The following is a 14760-nucleotide window of genomic DNA, read 5'->3' as shown; positions in this document are numbered from 1 at the left end:
TGGTTTCTCGGGTTCCTCAGCCGCGTGATTCTCGGCAGCGCGCCGGTCACTGGAGGCGGGATCCCCTATACCCTCCGCTTGTCAGTAGGGATTCCCATTGAAGCCACTGGAAGTCTGGGGGTGGGGGTGCAGAGCTAGCAGGAAAGAGAATCACAACGGCCGTAAAATTCCGGCCTTGATGTTGCAACAGGAACCCATTTATTTTTATATATTTTTTAAAAATTTGGAGTTAAATTTAGAGCCCCAATTAAGGGGCAATTTAGCGTGACCAATCCACCTAACCAATCTCTGGGTTGTGGGAGTGAAACCCACGCAGACACGGGGAGAATGTGCAAACTCCACATGGACAGTGACCCGGGGCCGGGATCGAACCCGGGTCCTCTGCGCCGTGAGGCAGCAGTGCTAACCACTCTGCGACCGTGTCGCCCAAGGAACTCATTTATAAAGTACCACGAGGTCTCTGCAGGAGCATGATCGAAATCAAGAGATATTAAGACACTTGGCCGAAAGCTTGGAATGTCCTAAAGCACGAGGGAGAGATCTGGGGCGAAAATCTCCGACCCCCCGCAGGGTCGGCGGGAATCACGCCGTGCCGAGTGGCGAGCCCCTGCGGCGATTCTCCGGATTGCGATGGGCCGAAGTCCCGCCGCTGGGAGGCCTCTCCCGCCGCCGGGGTTTGAACCACCTCTGGTGGCTGCGGCGGGAGCGGGCCCCCGTGGTCCTGGGGGGGCGCGGGGCGATCGGACCCCAGGGGGTGCCCCCACGGTGGCCAGGCCCGCGATCGGGGCCCACCGATTGGCGGGCGGGCCAGTGGTGTGGGGGCACTCTTTTTCTTCCGCCGCCGCCACGGCCTCCACCACTGACGCGCCGGCGCATGCGCGAACCGGCGAAGGCCTTTCGGGCGTCAAAGGCCGTTGGTGCCGGTTTCAGCGGCAGTCGGGGCGGTGTCAACCGCTCTGGCGCGGGCCTAGCCCCCAAAGGTGCGGAGAATTCCGCACCTTTAGGGAGGCCCGACGCCTGAGTGGTTGGCGCCACTCCACTACGCCGGGACCCCCCGCCCCGCCGGGTAGGGGAGAATCCCACCCCCTGCGAGGTTTCGGGATGGAATTTCAGAGCTTAGTGCCCAGGAAGCTGAATGTGTGGCCACCATAGATGTTCCCAATTAGAACATATCGATTTATTCCACGTTCCTCTGACTAATCAAGGAAAGTAAGGAGATTCCGTTTGGTTTAAGGGTGGCAGTTTATAGCTGCACCATTGCAGGGGCCTTTAACTAGACAGACCACCACAAATAACTCAAGCGATACCCTAATTAAGATTGTAACAGATGGACCTCGGAGACTAGTGAGCGTAAAACTGGGAGAAATAAATGTCACCAACGACGTTACCATGGCAACCGTAGTTCACATGTGGACAAGTTGCACCTGCCTGGGTAAAATGGTGAAAAGAGAGAGGTCCGCCGATTAAAATGTACAGGAGGTTTATAATTTAATGCCAGATCATCTCCTGTTCTGTCACATGTTTGATATTTGTTACATTTGAGTTTAATTGCATTGTTATTACTGAAAGGGCAAAGGATCAGAGCCTGGTTGTTTGAGGTCAGGGATTTGTCAGTCAGATTCATGGCCAATTCCACGGGTCAGGAATTGTTTAACGGGGTGGTGGGGGGGGGAGGGGGGGGGCGTGCGGACATTCCTCTCACGTGCCTGGAGGACATGTTGGTGCCCCATCGACTGCCGCGTACAACAAGGTCTCTCCGTAACCGTAGCACGCTGGCCGGTGGCCGTGAGGAGGTGTGGGTCGTACTCCTGCCCCTCTGTGGGAGGAGGCCCCACCCTCAACAGCTGCCAGCCAATCAGATTGTGAGGGCTGCTAGGACTGTCAGTAGGCCCCGGGATGAAGTCAGCGATGGTGTCTGCACCCAGATAAATATGGAGTTTCGGATGGGGAGGGATCAGGGATGTTTGCGGGTGTTAAGATGTTTCAAGGTTGGGGGGGGGGGGGGGGTCTGGAGGGAGGATTGGGTTGAGACAGTCTGGTGGCGAGGGGAAGGGGCTTTGTAGGTCAGGTAGGGAGCAACAGAGGGGGCTGGATTCTCTGCACCCTCGCGCCAAAATCGCGGCCAGCATGGGGACAGAGAATCCATGTTGGCGCAAGAATTTGGGACCGCCGCCGGTTCACCGATTCTGTGGGCCCCTCGGGGAGTACGCCACGCCGCCGGGGACCTACCTGGGGCCATTGCCAGTAGCCCGCTCCGCCATTCATAGAATCATAGAATTTACAGTGCAGAAGGAGGCCATTCGGCCCATCGAGTCTGCACCAGCCCTTGGAAAGGGCACCCGACCTAAGCCCACTCCTCCACCCTATCCCCGTAACCCAGTAACTCTATCTACTCTTTTTGGACACTAAGGGGCAATTTAGCACGGCCAATCCACCTAACCTGCACATCTTTGGACTGTGGGAGGAATCCGGAGCACACGGAGGAAACCCACGCAGATACGGAGAGAACGAGCAGACTCCGCACAGACAGTGACCCAAGCCGGGAATCGAACCTGGGACTGTGGAGCTGTGAAGCAATTGTGCTAACCACTATGCTACCGTGCCGCCCTATTCTTGGCTTAAATCCCGACGGCGTGGAACTAATGTGTTCCAGCCGGTTGGGACACTCGCGTGACGGCTACGGACTCAGACCACGGCCGCCCTGGTCGGGGGTGGGACAATCGGAGGCCGGGGGGCTTATAGGCAGCCGGGGAATGGTTGTACAGGGTTTAACAGTCGGGCGCACGGCCGATCGTGGGGTCTCTTTTTTGGGTCTTGCTCCGCGGTCCAAGTCCGCCACGGAGCACGGTGCGGCCGCTGGAGGCCACCACCGGCAGCCTCCGACCCAGAATTCCGGGGGCCTGTATCTGCAGCAAAAGCTGCGATATCTCCTCCGGGTCCCTGCTAGACCCCTGCAGGGCTGGGAATTCGTGTCCCTTTGATCCAAGTTTTTCTAGCGTAAAACTCCAACGTTTTGACACCACCGTGGGGACATAGTCCCAATAATGGAGAATCCAGCCCAGGGCATCAACAGAATGATGTGCCCTCCCCTCAAACACCCCTTTTGCTCCCACCTATTCAACAGAGTGGTTGACAAAACAGCCTTCCGACTCCCACGCGATTGGACACGCCAACTATATTATGATGCAGACAGCACAAGATTTGGACCAATTCGCTTGTTAATAAACTCAATTGGTCACAATTGTTTTTCTAAAAGTGGCGAGTGGGCTGCCAATTGGAATGCCCACCAGCCGACTAATTTATGGTGAATGGATCAGGGTGGGGTGGAAAACGGTCACCATATTTTACACCCTCCTCCTGCCTGACGCGTGGCCAGCTGTGGGTCTTTGAAGTCCAGCTGAATGCTAGAGGTGAGATGAGAAGTGAGGTTAGGGCATCTTTAACCAGTCCCTACTCCGCTCCCAGGTCCCCACCTGCTTCAAGAAGACCACCATCATACCGGTGCCTTAATATGTACCATCCGATGGCCCTGACTGCTTCGAGAGGTTGGTCAAGAAGCGCATCAACGTCATACTCCCAGAACGCCTTGATCCACTGCAATTCGCATATCGCCGCAACCGGTCCACAGCAGATGCAATTTCCCTGGCCCTACACTCATCCCTAGAGCATCTCGACAAGGACTCCTACATCAGACTCCTATTTATTGACTACAGCTCCGCCTTCAACGGCATAATCCCAGCAAAGCTCATATCAAAACTCCAAAATATAAGACTTGGCTCCTCAATCTGCAACTGGATCCTTGAATTTTTGACCCACAGACCACAATCAGTAAGAATGAACACCAACACCTCCTATACAATAGTCTTCAATACTGGGGCCCCACAAGGCTGCGTACTTAGCCTCCAACTATACTTCCTGTACACACACGGCTGCGTGACAAAATTTGGTTCAAACTCCATCTACAAGTTTGCGGACGACACGACCATAGTGGGCCGGATCTCAAATAACGTCGAGTCAGAATACAGGAGGGAGATAGAGAACCTGGTGGAGTGGTGTAACGACAACAATCTATTCCTCAATGCCAGCAAAACTAAAGAGCTGGTCATTGACTTCAGGAAGCAAAGTACTGTACACACCCCTGTCAGCATCAACGGGGCCGAGGTGGAGATGGTTAGCAGTTTCAAATTCCGAGGGGTGCACATCTCCAAAAATCTATCCTGGTCCACCCACGTCGACGCTACCACCAGGAAAGCACAACAGCGCCTATACTTCCTCAGGAAACTAAGGAAATTTGGCATGTCCACATGAACTCTTATCAACTTTTACAGATGCACTATAGAAAGCATCCTATTGGGCTGCATCACAGCCTGGTATGGCAACTGCTCGGCCCAGGACCGCAAGGAACTTCAGAGAGTCGTGAATACCGCCCAGTCCATCACACAAACCTGCCTCCCATCCATTTACTCCAGCTACACCACCCGCTGCCTGGGAAGAGTGGGCAGCATAATCAAAGATCCCTCCCACTCGGCTTACTCACTCTTCCAACTTCTTCCAGCGGGCAGGAGATACAAAAGTCTGAGAACACGCACGAACAGATTCAAAAACAGCTTCTTCCCCGCTGTTACCAGACTCCTAAATGGCCCTCTTATGAACTGAACTGATTAATACTACACCCCTGTATGCGTCACCCGATGCCAGTTTCTATGGCCGAGATTCTCCGACCCCCCCCCCCCCCCCCGATTCTCAGGCGACCGCTAGATCGGTGCCGTGCCGGTCGGGGGCCTTTGGAAGCAGCTCCACAGGCGATTCTCCGGGCCCCGATGGGCCAAGTGGCCGCTGAGTTTGACTAGTCCCGCCGGCGTGGGTTACTCAGGGCCTACCTGGCGGGACCTGGAAGGTGTGTCTGCGAGGGCTGTCCTGGAGTGGGGGCGGGGGGGGGGGGGGGGGGGGGATGGGGGGGGGGGGCCTTCACGGTGGCCTGGCCCGCGATCAGGGCCTACCGATCGGCGGGCGGGCAGGTTCCATGTGGGCCTATGTTCCTCCGTGCTGGGCCCCTGTAGGGCTCCACCATGTTGCCCGGGAGCCGGCGCGGAGACGGGAACCTACACGCATGCGCGAACTCGCGCCGGCCGTTTCGCGCAGGCTGGAGCTGCGGGGACCACTTCAGTGCCGACCTAGCCCCCTAGGAAGGGGAGCATTCCTTATTATCGGGGACAGTTGACGCCGGAGTGGTTGACGTCAGAACTTGGCAGCGGGCTTGGAGAATCCCAGCCTCTGTATTTTCTTTTTATTTTATTTTCTTTCCATGTACTTAATGATCTGTTTGAGCTGCTCGCAGAAAAATACTTTTCATTGTACCTCGGTACACGTGACAATTAACAAATCCAAATCCAGAGTGACTGCCCTCGATATCAAAACAGCATTTGATGGAGTATAGCATCCAGGAGCCCTAACTAAACTGGAGTCCGTGGGACTCAGGGAGAACTCTCCGCTGATTGGAGTCATACGTCGCACAAGGAAGATGGTTGTCGCGGTTGAAGGTCAATCATCTCAGCTCCAGAACATCACTGCAGGAGTTCCTCAATGTAGTGTCTTGGGCACAACCATCTTCAGCTGCTTCATCAATAGCCTCCCTCCCATTATAAAGTTAGAAGTGGGGATGTTTGTAGATGTTCAGCACCATTCACGACTCCTCAGATAATGAAGCAGCCCATGTCCAAATGCAGCAAGACCTGGACAATATCCGTGTTTGGGTTGATAAGTGACAAGTTATATTCGTGCCACACTAATGCCAGGCAATGACCATCTCCTACAAGAAAAGATCTAACCATCACCCCATGACATTCAAAGGCGTAACCATCGCTGAATCCCCCACAATCAACATCCTGGGGGGCTACCATGGATCAGAAACTGAACTGGACTAGCCATATTAATGACCTTTCACATCTTTTGTCCTCTCTGGGGGCTGCCATTAGCACTCTTTCTCCTTGGTTTCTGTGGCCATTAACACCCGGTTTCCCTGGGTTTCTGTGACTCATCTTTCATTCTCACTCCACAATATAAATATTTCCCACTTTCTCTGTCTGTTAGCTTTGACAAAGAGTCATCGGACTCGAAACGTTAGCTCTTTTCTCTCCCGACAGATGCTACCAGACTTGCTGAGATTTTCCAGCATTTTCTCTTTCGTTTCAGATTCCAGCATCTGCAGTAATTTGCTTTTATCCATATTAATACTGTGGCTACCGGGACAGGTCAAAGACTAGGAATCCTAGGGCGAGTAACTCACCTCTTCACACTCCAAAGCCCGTCCACCATTTACAAGGCACAAATCCCCGAAAGACGTGCTGTTAGTAATTTGGACATTCTGAACTCTCCCTCTGTGTACCCAAACAGGCGCCGGAATGTGGCGACTAAGGGCGTTTCATGGTAACTTCATTGCAGTGTCAATGTAAGCCTACTTGTGACAATAAAGATTATTTTAAAAATTAACAAAGGAGTGGAATGGAATACTCTCCACATGCCTGGATGAGTGCAGTTCCAAAAACACCCAAGAAGCTCCACACCATCCAGAACAAAGCAGCCCTCTTGATTGCTCCTCCTCCTACAAACATTCAAAACCTCCACCATCGACGAACAGCGGCAGCCGTGTGTACCATCTACAAGATGCACTGCAGGAACTCACCAAGATTCCTTAGACAGCACCTTCCAAACCCACAGCCACTACCATCTAGAAGGACAAGAGCAGCAGATACCTGGGAACCCCACCACCTTGAGGTTCTTCTCCAAGTCACTCACCACCCCGAGTTGGAAATATATTGCTAGTCCTTCACTGTCGCTGGGTCAAAATCCTTGAACTCACCCTCTAACAGCACTGTGAGTGTACCCACACCTCAGGGACTGCAGCAGTCCAAGAAGGCAACTCACCACCACCTTCTCCAGGGTATTTAGTGATGGGCAATAAACACTGGCCAAGCCAGCAAAGCCCACATCCTGTAAATGAATTAAAAATAACCATATTCAATCTATCTACATAACTGAAGTCTCTGATCCCAGGAACTAGGTTACGTGGTTCAGAACAGAGTTCTAGGGCCCGACCCCTACCGCATGCGTCCCCTCATGGATCTCCCCCTTCCACACTGCCCCAAGGCCCTCAAACGATTACTGGGGTTCTTTTCATATTACGGCCAGTGGGTCCCAAACTATGCGGACAAGGCCCTCCCACTCATTCAATCCACAGCTTTCCCACTGACGGCCGAGGCTCACTAGGCCTTCAACCGTATCAAGGCCGACATCGCCAAGGACGCGTTGCAACCAGTCGACGAGACGCTCCCCTTTCAAGTCGAGAGCGATGCATCAGACGTCGCTCTGGCCGACACCCTCAACCAGGCAGGCAGGCCCGTGGCATTCTCTACCCGCACCCTCCATGCCTCTGAAATTCGGCACTCCTCCGTCAAAAAGGAGGCCCAAGCGATCGTTGAAGCTGTGCGACATTGGAGGCATTACCTGGCCGGCAGGAGATTCATTCTCCTCACTGACCAACGGTCGGTTGCCTTCATGCTTAACAACACACAGCGGGGTAAGATCAAAAATGATAAAATCAGGGCAACACGGTGGCCTAGTGGTTAGCACAACCGCCTCACGGCGCTGAGGTCCCAGGTTCGATCCCGGCTCTGGGTCACTGTCCGTGTGGAGTTTGCACATTCTCCCCGTGTCTGCGTGGGTTTTGCCCCCACAACCCAAAAATGTGCAGAGTAGGCGGATTGGCCACGCTAAATTGCCCCTTAATTGGAAAAAATAATTGGGTAATCTAAATTTTAAAAAAAAATGATAAAATCTTGAGGTCGAGGATCGAGCTCTCCATCTACAATTACGAGATTTTGTATCGCCCCGGTAAGCTCAACGAGCCCCCCCGATGCCCTATCCCGAGGTACATGTACCAGCACACAAGTGGACCGACTCCAGACCCTGCACGACGATCTCTGTCACCCAGGAGTCACCCGCTTTTACCATTTCATAAAGGCCCGCAATCTGCCCTACTCCATTGAGGAAGTCAGGGCTATCACAAGAGACTGCCAGGTCTGCGCGGAGTGTAAACCACACTTCTACCGGCCAGACTATGTGCGCCTGGTGAAGGCCTCCTTCCCCTTTGAACGCCTCAGTGTGGACTTCAAAGGGCCCCTCCCCTCAGAGGGGAGTCACCAAAGCCCAAGCCGACGCCTGAGTCGCCACCAGCACTGCGACACTCTCAACGACAGATCAAGGTGCCGATTGTCTAAATTTGTAACCTTGTCTGTAATTTTAGAACCAATCTGTATGTATATAGTTTTCCACCATCCCCACTGGACTCATTTTTAACAGGGGGTGAATGTGTTAGTCACCACTGTTCTATTATATTGTATATATTGGTATTACGGTAAGGTGGGGAATTGGTATTACAGGTACAGGGGTAGATCCCTGCCTGCTGGCTCCGCCCAGTAGGCGGAGTATAAATGTGTCTGCTCTCCGAACAGCAGCCATTTCGCCAGCTGCTGTAGGAGGCCACACATCTCTGTGTAATAAAGCCTCGATTACATTCTACTCTCGTCTCGTCGTAATTGATAGTGCTTCAGTCTATTCCACTGTTATTAAGGTTCTGTTTGCTTTATTCACCCCTCCATCAACCTGTCCTGCCACCTTCCATGACAAATGTACATGAAAGCCCAGATCCCTGATCCCCTTTACAATTGTACCCCTTATTTTAATATTGGGCAGGATTTCCCCCCAAAATGGCAAAGTGTCATTTTCGAAGCGAAAATCGGTGCCATTCGCCTGTGCGCGATCCGGATCGGAATCTTCAGGCACTTTGAATTTTTTATTTTCCCCCCCATGTGATAAATGCTGTGGTCGCCCGCCCCGGGGTGTCATTTGAACACTCCAAGCAAGGGGGCGCTGTATTTAAACGGCTCCACAAGAGTTGCTCACATTTCAGCCAGAAGGATGGAAGCCAAGAGGCCAGCTCCACGATTCACCGAGGGGGGTGGGGGGCCCCCTCACAAGAATTTTGGATGCCGTGGAGGAGAGAAGGGCAAATATCTACCCTCAGACTGGCAGGGGACCCTCCCCCAACGTCAGGAATCCCACCTGAATACTAATCCAACAACAATTTGCAGTGAAATCGCACCTATAATCGTCCCCGACCCAGGTCCAACCCGGACGATAGCCCCTTTCCGTGTATAAAATGGGCCTGCCCAAATATCTCGGCCAGTTTGTTTTCATTAGGCAGTTTTCAGAAGTGCACAGATTTCTATCGCACCCTCCCACATGGGCGAGGAAGAAGAGAGAATGACTAATCACGTCAAATGTCATTAATGTGTCGGACCACGAGTTCAAAGGTCTGTCAACACTTTGGATCACCGTCAGAGTTACGCAGCTGCCATCGGCAACTAAATTAAACTGTTGCTTCCAGCGTCATCTGAACGGCTCTCTTGTCTTTAATTTTTGTTTCCTTTCATCTTTTTTGACTGATCTGGGATTGTTGTGGTGCCTATCACAACCTCAGAAGGTTCCGCGATGTACAATCCTGTTTACTGCATGGCAAGCTTCCTAAAACGGCAAGGAGATGATTATTTATTTTTTTTCTGCAATGATACTGGCTGTGGGTAAATATTGGCCAAGAGACCTGGACGTATAACCTCCTCTTCTTCTCAATGACGTTGGGGAATTTTTTTATAGCCGCATGAGGGGCCTACTTTTAAAGTTTCAGCCACAAGGTGACACGTCTGGCAGTGCAGCATCCCTTCATTGGAAGCTTGTCCTCATCTCTACAGTTTGGACATAACCTTCAGCTCAAAGTTGAGAGTTTTGCCATTGAGCCACAGCTAACACCGATACGTGTATAATTATTGCTCCTTCTTTGAATTCAACAAACGAGGGGACAATAGTTCCCTGGTGTGATCTCCATGACAATAACTCAACCCAATCAGAGTCATAGAGTCATAGATGTTTACAGCATGGAAACAGGCCCTTCGGCCCAGCTTGTCCATGCCGTCCACTTTCTATCACTAATCTAGTCCCACTTGCCCACATTTAGCCCATATCCCTCTATACCCACCCCGCCCATGTAAGCGTCTAACTGCTTTTTAAAGGACAACATCATACCCGCCTCTACCACTGCCTCTGGCAGCCCGTTCCAGATGTTCACCACCCTCTGTGTGAAGAAATTTCCCCTCTGGTCTCTTTTGTATCTCTCCCCTCTCACCTTAAACCTATGCCCTCTCATTCTAGACTCCTCTACCTTTGGGAAAAGATGTTGACTATCTCCCTTATCTATGCCCCTCATTATTTTATAGATTTCTATAAGATCACCCCTAAGTCTCCTGCGCTCCAGGGAAAAAAGTCCCAGCCTGTCCAGCCTCTCCCTATAACTCAGACCATCAAGTCCTGGTAGCATCCTCGTAAATCTCTTCTGCACTCGTTCTAGTTTAACAATATCCTTCCTATAATAGGGTGACCAGAACTGAACACAGTAGTCTATCTGTGATCTTACCAGTGTCTTGTACAATTTCAACAAGATGCCCCAACTCCTGTATTCAATATTCTGACCAATAAAACCTAGCATGGTGAATGCCTTCTTCACTACCCTGTCTACCAGCGATTCCACCTTCAAGGAGCTATGAGCCTATACCCCTAGATCCCTTTGTTCTGTAACTCTCCCCAAATCCCTACCATTAACTGAGTATTGTTCTGCCCTGATTTGATCCACCAAAATGCATCTTGCCAGCCAATCAGCGCTCTTTTCTCATGCAGTAAAGATTATTGCTCCCTTTGAAATTTGCCATTCTTGCCTCTTTCCTGATTAGGGCAAGATTGAATGCTTAAAGCTTCGACAGCACGGGCGGGACTTTCTGATCTTCCGGTCCGCCGATGTCCATGGGACTTTGTTTGTCCACAGTCTCCTCCGCCAGGGAATGTGTCTTGTGGGGGGGGGGGGGGGGGGGGGGGGGGGGGGGGGTCACCATCAGGGGGACCTGAAGACTCCGGGAAATTTTGGACCACATCACTTTTACAATACTCAAGTATGCAATTGAATTATATCAGAACACATACGCGCCCGAGGTTATAACAGAACACCAAGTACCACTCCATTTTCATTCTCAGTACCTCTGGACTTACCTTCGATTGGATGCGAGATGGTTAAGCTGAAGATTATCACTGAGATACAACAGTGATTTGTGTAATTCAGCCGGTTTACAGGACAAAGTCAAAAGCTAAGTATTTTCATTCCTCCCTTGGGGCCGTGCTGCGCGCAGTGCTGCTGACGGACTCCAGGCAAATAAAATTCCTCAGGCATCTCAAAATTTACGGGCACCAATTAGCAATTAACAGCTTTTACCACGTCGCCAACGGACTTGAACTAAAAGGCGCCATTAAACCACAATGCGCCCAATAGGTCAATGGTTTCATTCCAGCCCATGCTGAGTCGACAGTTACCCTCAGCTGATTGGCAGCTGAAATGGAATGGACTAACTATGGACCAATCAGTGATGGAAATGGGATTAACATCAATGCCATATGTTTCTCAAAACTATTTTGTGTGGTGTACCAACGAGCCGTCGCATTTCACTACGGACTTTCTGCACATCTCTCCTCTCATTTCATCCCACGTTGCTCCCCATCAAATTTAAATGGGGATTTAGCTTTTTAGTCGACCGATTGCCCTGCTGAAGCCAACTCGAGTCTTTTCACGATCATATTTTTCTGAAAACGTTGAGTTTGTGCTCTCTCGATTTATAAATGATCTGAACACTGACCGAAGAACATCACTGTTTATATCCGCCAGTTCGTCTGAAAAATAAAGATTAATTAGCCTCTGCCTTCTGTACTATATTCAATCCCGTATTCATGCTGTAGATTTGATAGTCCGTGCCTTAGTTTGGGGTTTTCCAGCCCTTCCCATGATCTTCCGGTGCTACCGATGACTGTCTGTCTACCAAGCACTGTGCTACCGTGGGCACCGATCGCGGGCCAGACCCCTCCTGAGCACCCCCCCTGGTGCTCGATCCTCCCTCCCCCCCCCCCCCCCCTCCACAGGCCTCACATGTAGCGTCCGCGCGCTGTTCACGCCGGCAGCGACCAGGTGTGGTTGGTGCCGGCGTGAACCGGTCGGATTGGGCAGGCCGCTCGGCCCATCCGGGCCGGAGAATCGCCGCTCGACCGTTAGAAACGGTGAGCGGCGATTCTCCGAGCGGCCTGTCGTAAAACTCAGCACGCTGTTTGCGGGGGGGGGGGGGGGGGGGAATCGCGTGCGGGTGTCAGGGCGGGAATCGCCCGGCACTCCCGCGATTCTCCCACCCGGCGTGGGGGTCGGAGAATCGCGCCCATGATGTTATTCAGCCAGTACTGTTGATTGCAATTACACTGATCTGCACAGTCACCATCACCGGTTGCTCTTTCCTTCAGCAACGTTCAATATTCACTAACAGCACTGTTATTGATTTCTACAATAATTATTAAAACTTAAACGTCCTGTCCATACAAAGTGAGATCTCTCGTCAGTGCTAATATGCAGCAACATTGGGCCTCTTGTTTGCTCTGCATGATAGCCAGGGGAAATTTAAACTTATTCCGAAAGAGGCCAATTGATGCCCTTGAAGCAGTTACTGACCTGAGCCGTAATAATAAGTTTATGCCCCTCAGAACTGCAATTGATCCCCGCATGCATCGTTCTCACAGTGTTTACTGCCTCGCTAATGGAAAAGAATCAATTGTGTGCTTGAATCTCAGGTAAACGTTAAAATGGAGGCCCGTCTTTTAATGATGCCATGTCTCCGAGGGTTTAGGTTTATGTGCATCATGGCTCAACTGCTGTGTAAGAGGTAGATCGTGTCATCGACTGGCAGCCTTGTCGATAGGAATGGTTTGACGGAAAATAAAGACTTGGTCGCCATCATTTCCATTCAAGGCGTCAAGGAAAGGAAAACTGGATCTAAACGGATAAAGGAATAAAAACAAGTACTTATGCCACCCTTCATGTCTTCAGGAAGTTCCAAAGTGCCTTCCAGACAATGGGGTACTTTTCGAGATCCCTGCTGTGTCTTGTTATGCTCTTGGCGTAGCATAAGCAGCTTCCTTGATGTTCACTCTGACAAAGGAAGGTTCGGACGTGGAGATAACTTCAACACGTTTATTGAACTATTTACAAACCTCCTACTCGGGTTCGCCACTACTGTTAATCCTTCTATAGCTACTCAGACTGACGAACCAGTCTGCTACAATCCACGTGGTGGGTGTGATCAACCCTGTGTCTGTACTCACTGAGTGTCTCCACTGGAAAGAGGAAGATCATGTGTGCTGCGTCCTTTATATATGGGTTGGTGTAATGCCCCCCTGTGGTAGTGTCACCTCTGTGTGTATCGTGAATGCCCATTGGTCGTGTCCTATCTTACTGACCTATTGGTTGAGTGTCTGTCTGTCATGTCTCTGGTGCTCCCTCTAGTATCTGGCTAGTCTCCATGTATTTACATTAACCCCTTGTGTATCTACAGTGATGCATATCACCGCATGCTGCAGTTTAGCAAATGCGGCAACCATAGTATCAGTGCAAAAATGCAGCTAAAGTGCTTCAGCTGGACAGTCAGCTGCCACCAATGTTGGTCAGAATTCTCCAGACGTTGCGATTCTCGGTTCCCGCCTACACGCATCCCCGCCCATCAGTTTCCCAGCGGCGTGTGGTGGCTTCGATGGGAAATCCCATTGACGAGTGGCGGGAGTAAGGATCCCGCCCCCAGCGAACGGCGTGCCACCGAGAAACTCGCGGCTGGGGAGCAGAGAATCCCGCCCAAATAAACAATGAAACATGGGCGGGTTCTCCGTTCCCCAACGGCGATTTCGTAATCAGCGATCGGGCGGAGAATCCCCTTTTTACCACCGAATCGGGGGGCCTGTTTTCAGATGCTCCGCCCCCTGCAAAACAGTATCATCGCGCCATTGGGACGGCCTCGGAATGTCACCTGATGCTCCTCCCCCAATGGGCCGAGTTCCCGACCGTGTGGTTGACGTGTCGTCTCAGCGGCCGGAACCTGCGAGGTGGCTACGGACTGTGTCCAGCGCTGCCACAATCGTCAGGGAGCCATACTGCCAGCCGGGGGGGGGGGGGGGGTTCGGCAAGGGCTGGAGGGACGGTGGGGGTTGGCCATGGGGTGGCCAGGGTAGGGCCGGCGCCATGTTTTACGGCACAACCGCCACAGGTCGTCGCTGTGCGCATGCGTGGTCGCTGACCCAGCAATTCTCCGACCGTTTATATTGTGGGAGCCGAGAGTATTACAGGCGCGGCTGCTAGCCCACCACCGGTCGCCAATTTGTTTCACGTAACACCCCACAGGCCCTCTGCACCTACCCTCAGAAATTGTGAATCCAGCCCTCTATAACTTGGAACAGTACAGATAGAGGAACTTTGTAAGTAAAAGACAAACAGGTGCCCCGGTTTTACCCCACATTTCTGCATAACCCTAATCGCCAAGTCAGACCATGTCTCTGTCTGTACGAGCATCTCAATCTCTTCCATCCTTCCCTTCTCGTTTTAACATTTTGTATTGAGGCTAATGGACGCAAGATCAGCTGACATGTACCCCAGACGGCCAACCCAGTCCCCTCAGCTCCCTGATAGGCGGGTTGGCTTGAACTGTTTCACAATATCAAGAGGGTGAATCGGTGAATAAAAGGCAATGGAGTTTATGACAACAGCCTGGGTAGATGCAGCGAGGAGTATTCGCTTGAGATGGG

This window comes from Scyliorhinus canicula, chromosome 24 (genome assembly GCF_902713615.1).
Source record: "Scyliorhinus canicula chromosome 24, sScyCan1.1, whole genome shotgun sequence".
NCBI lineage: Eukaryota > Metazoa > Chordata > Chondrichthyes > Carcharhiniformes > Scyliorhinidae > Scyliorhinus > Scyliorhinus canicula.
The sequence above is the reverse complement of the archived record's forward strand: the minus strand, read 5'-3'. Positions refer to the sequence as shown.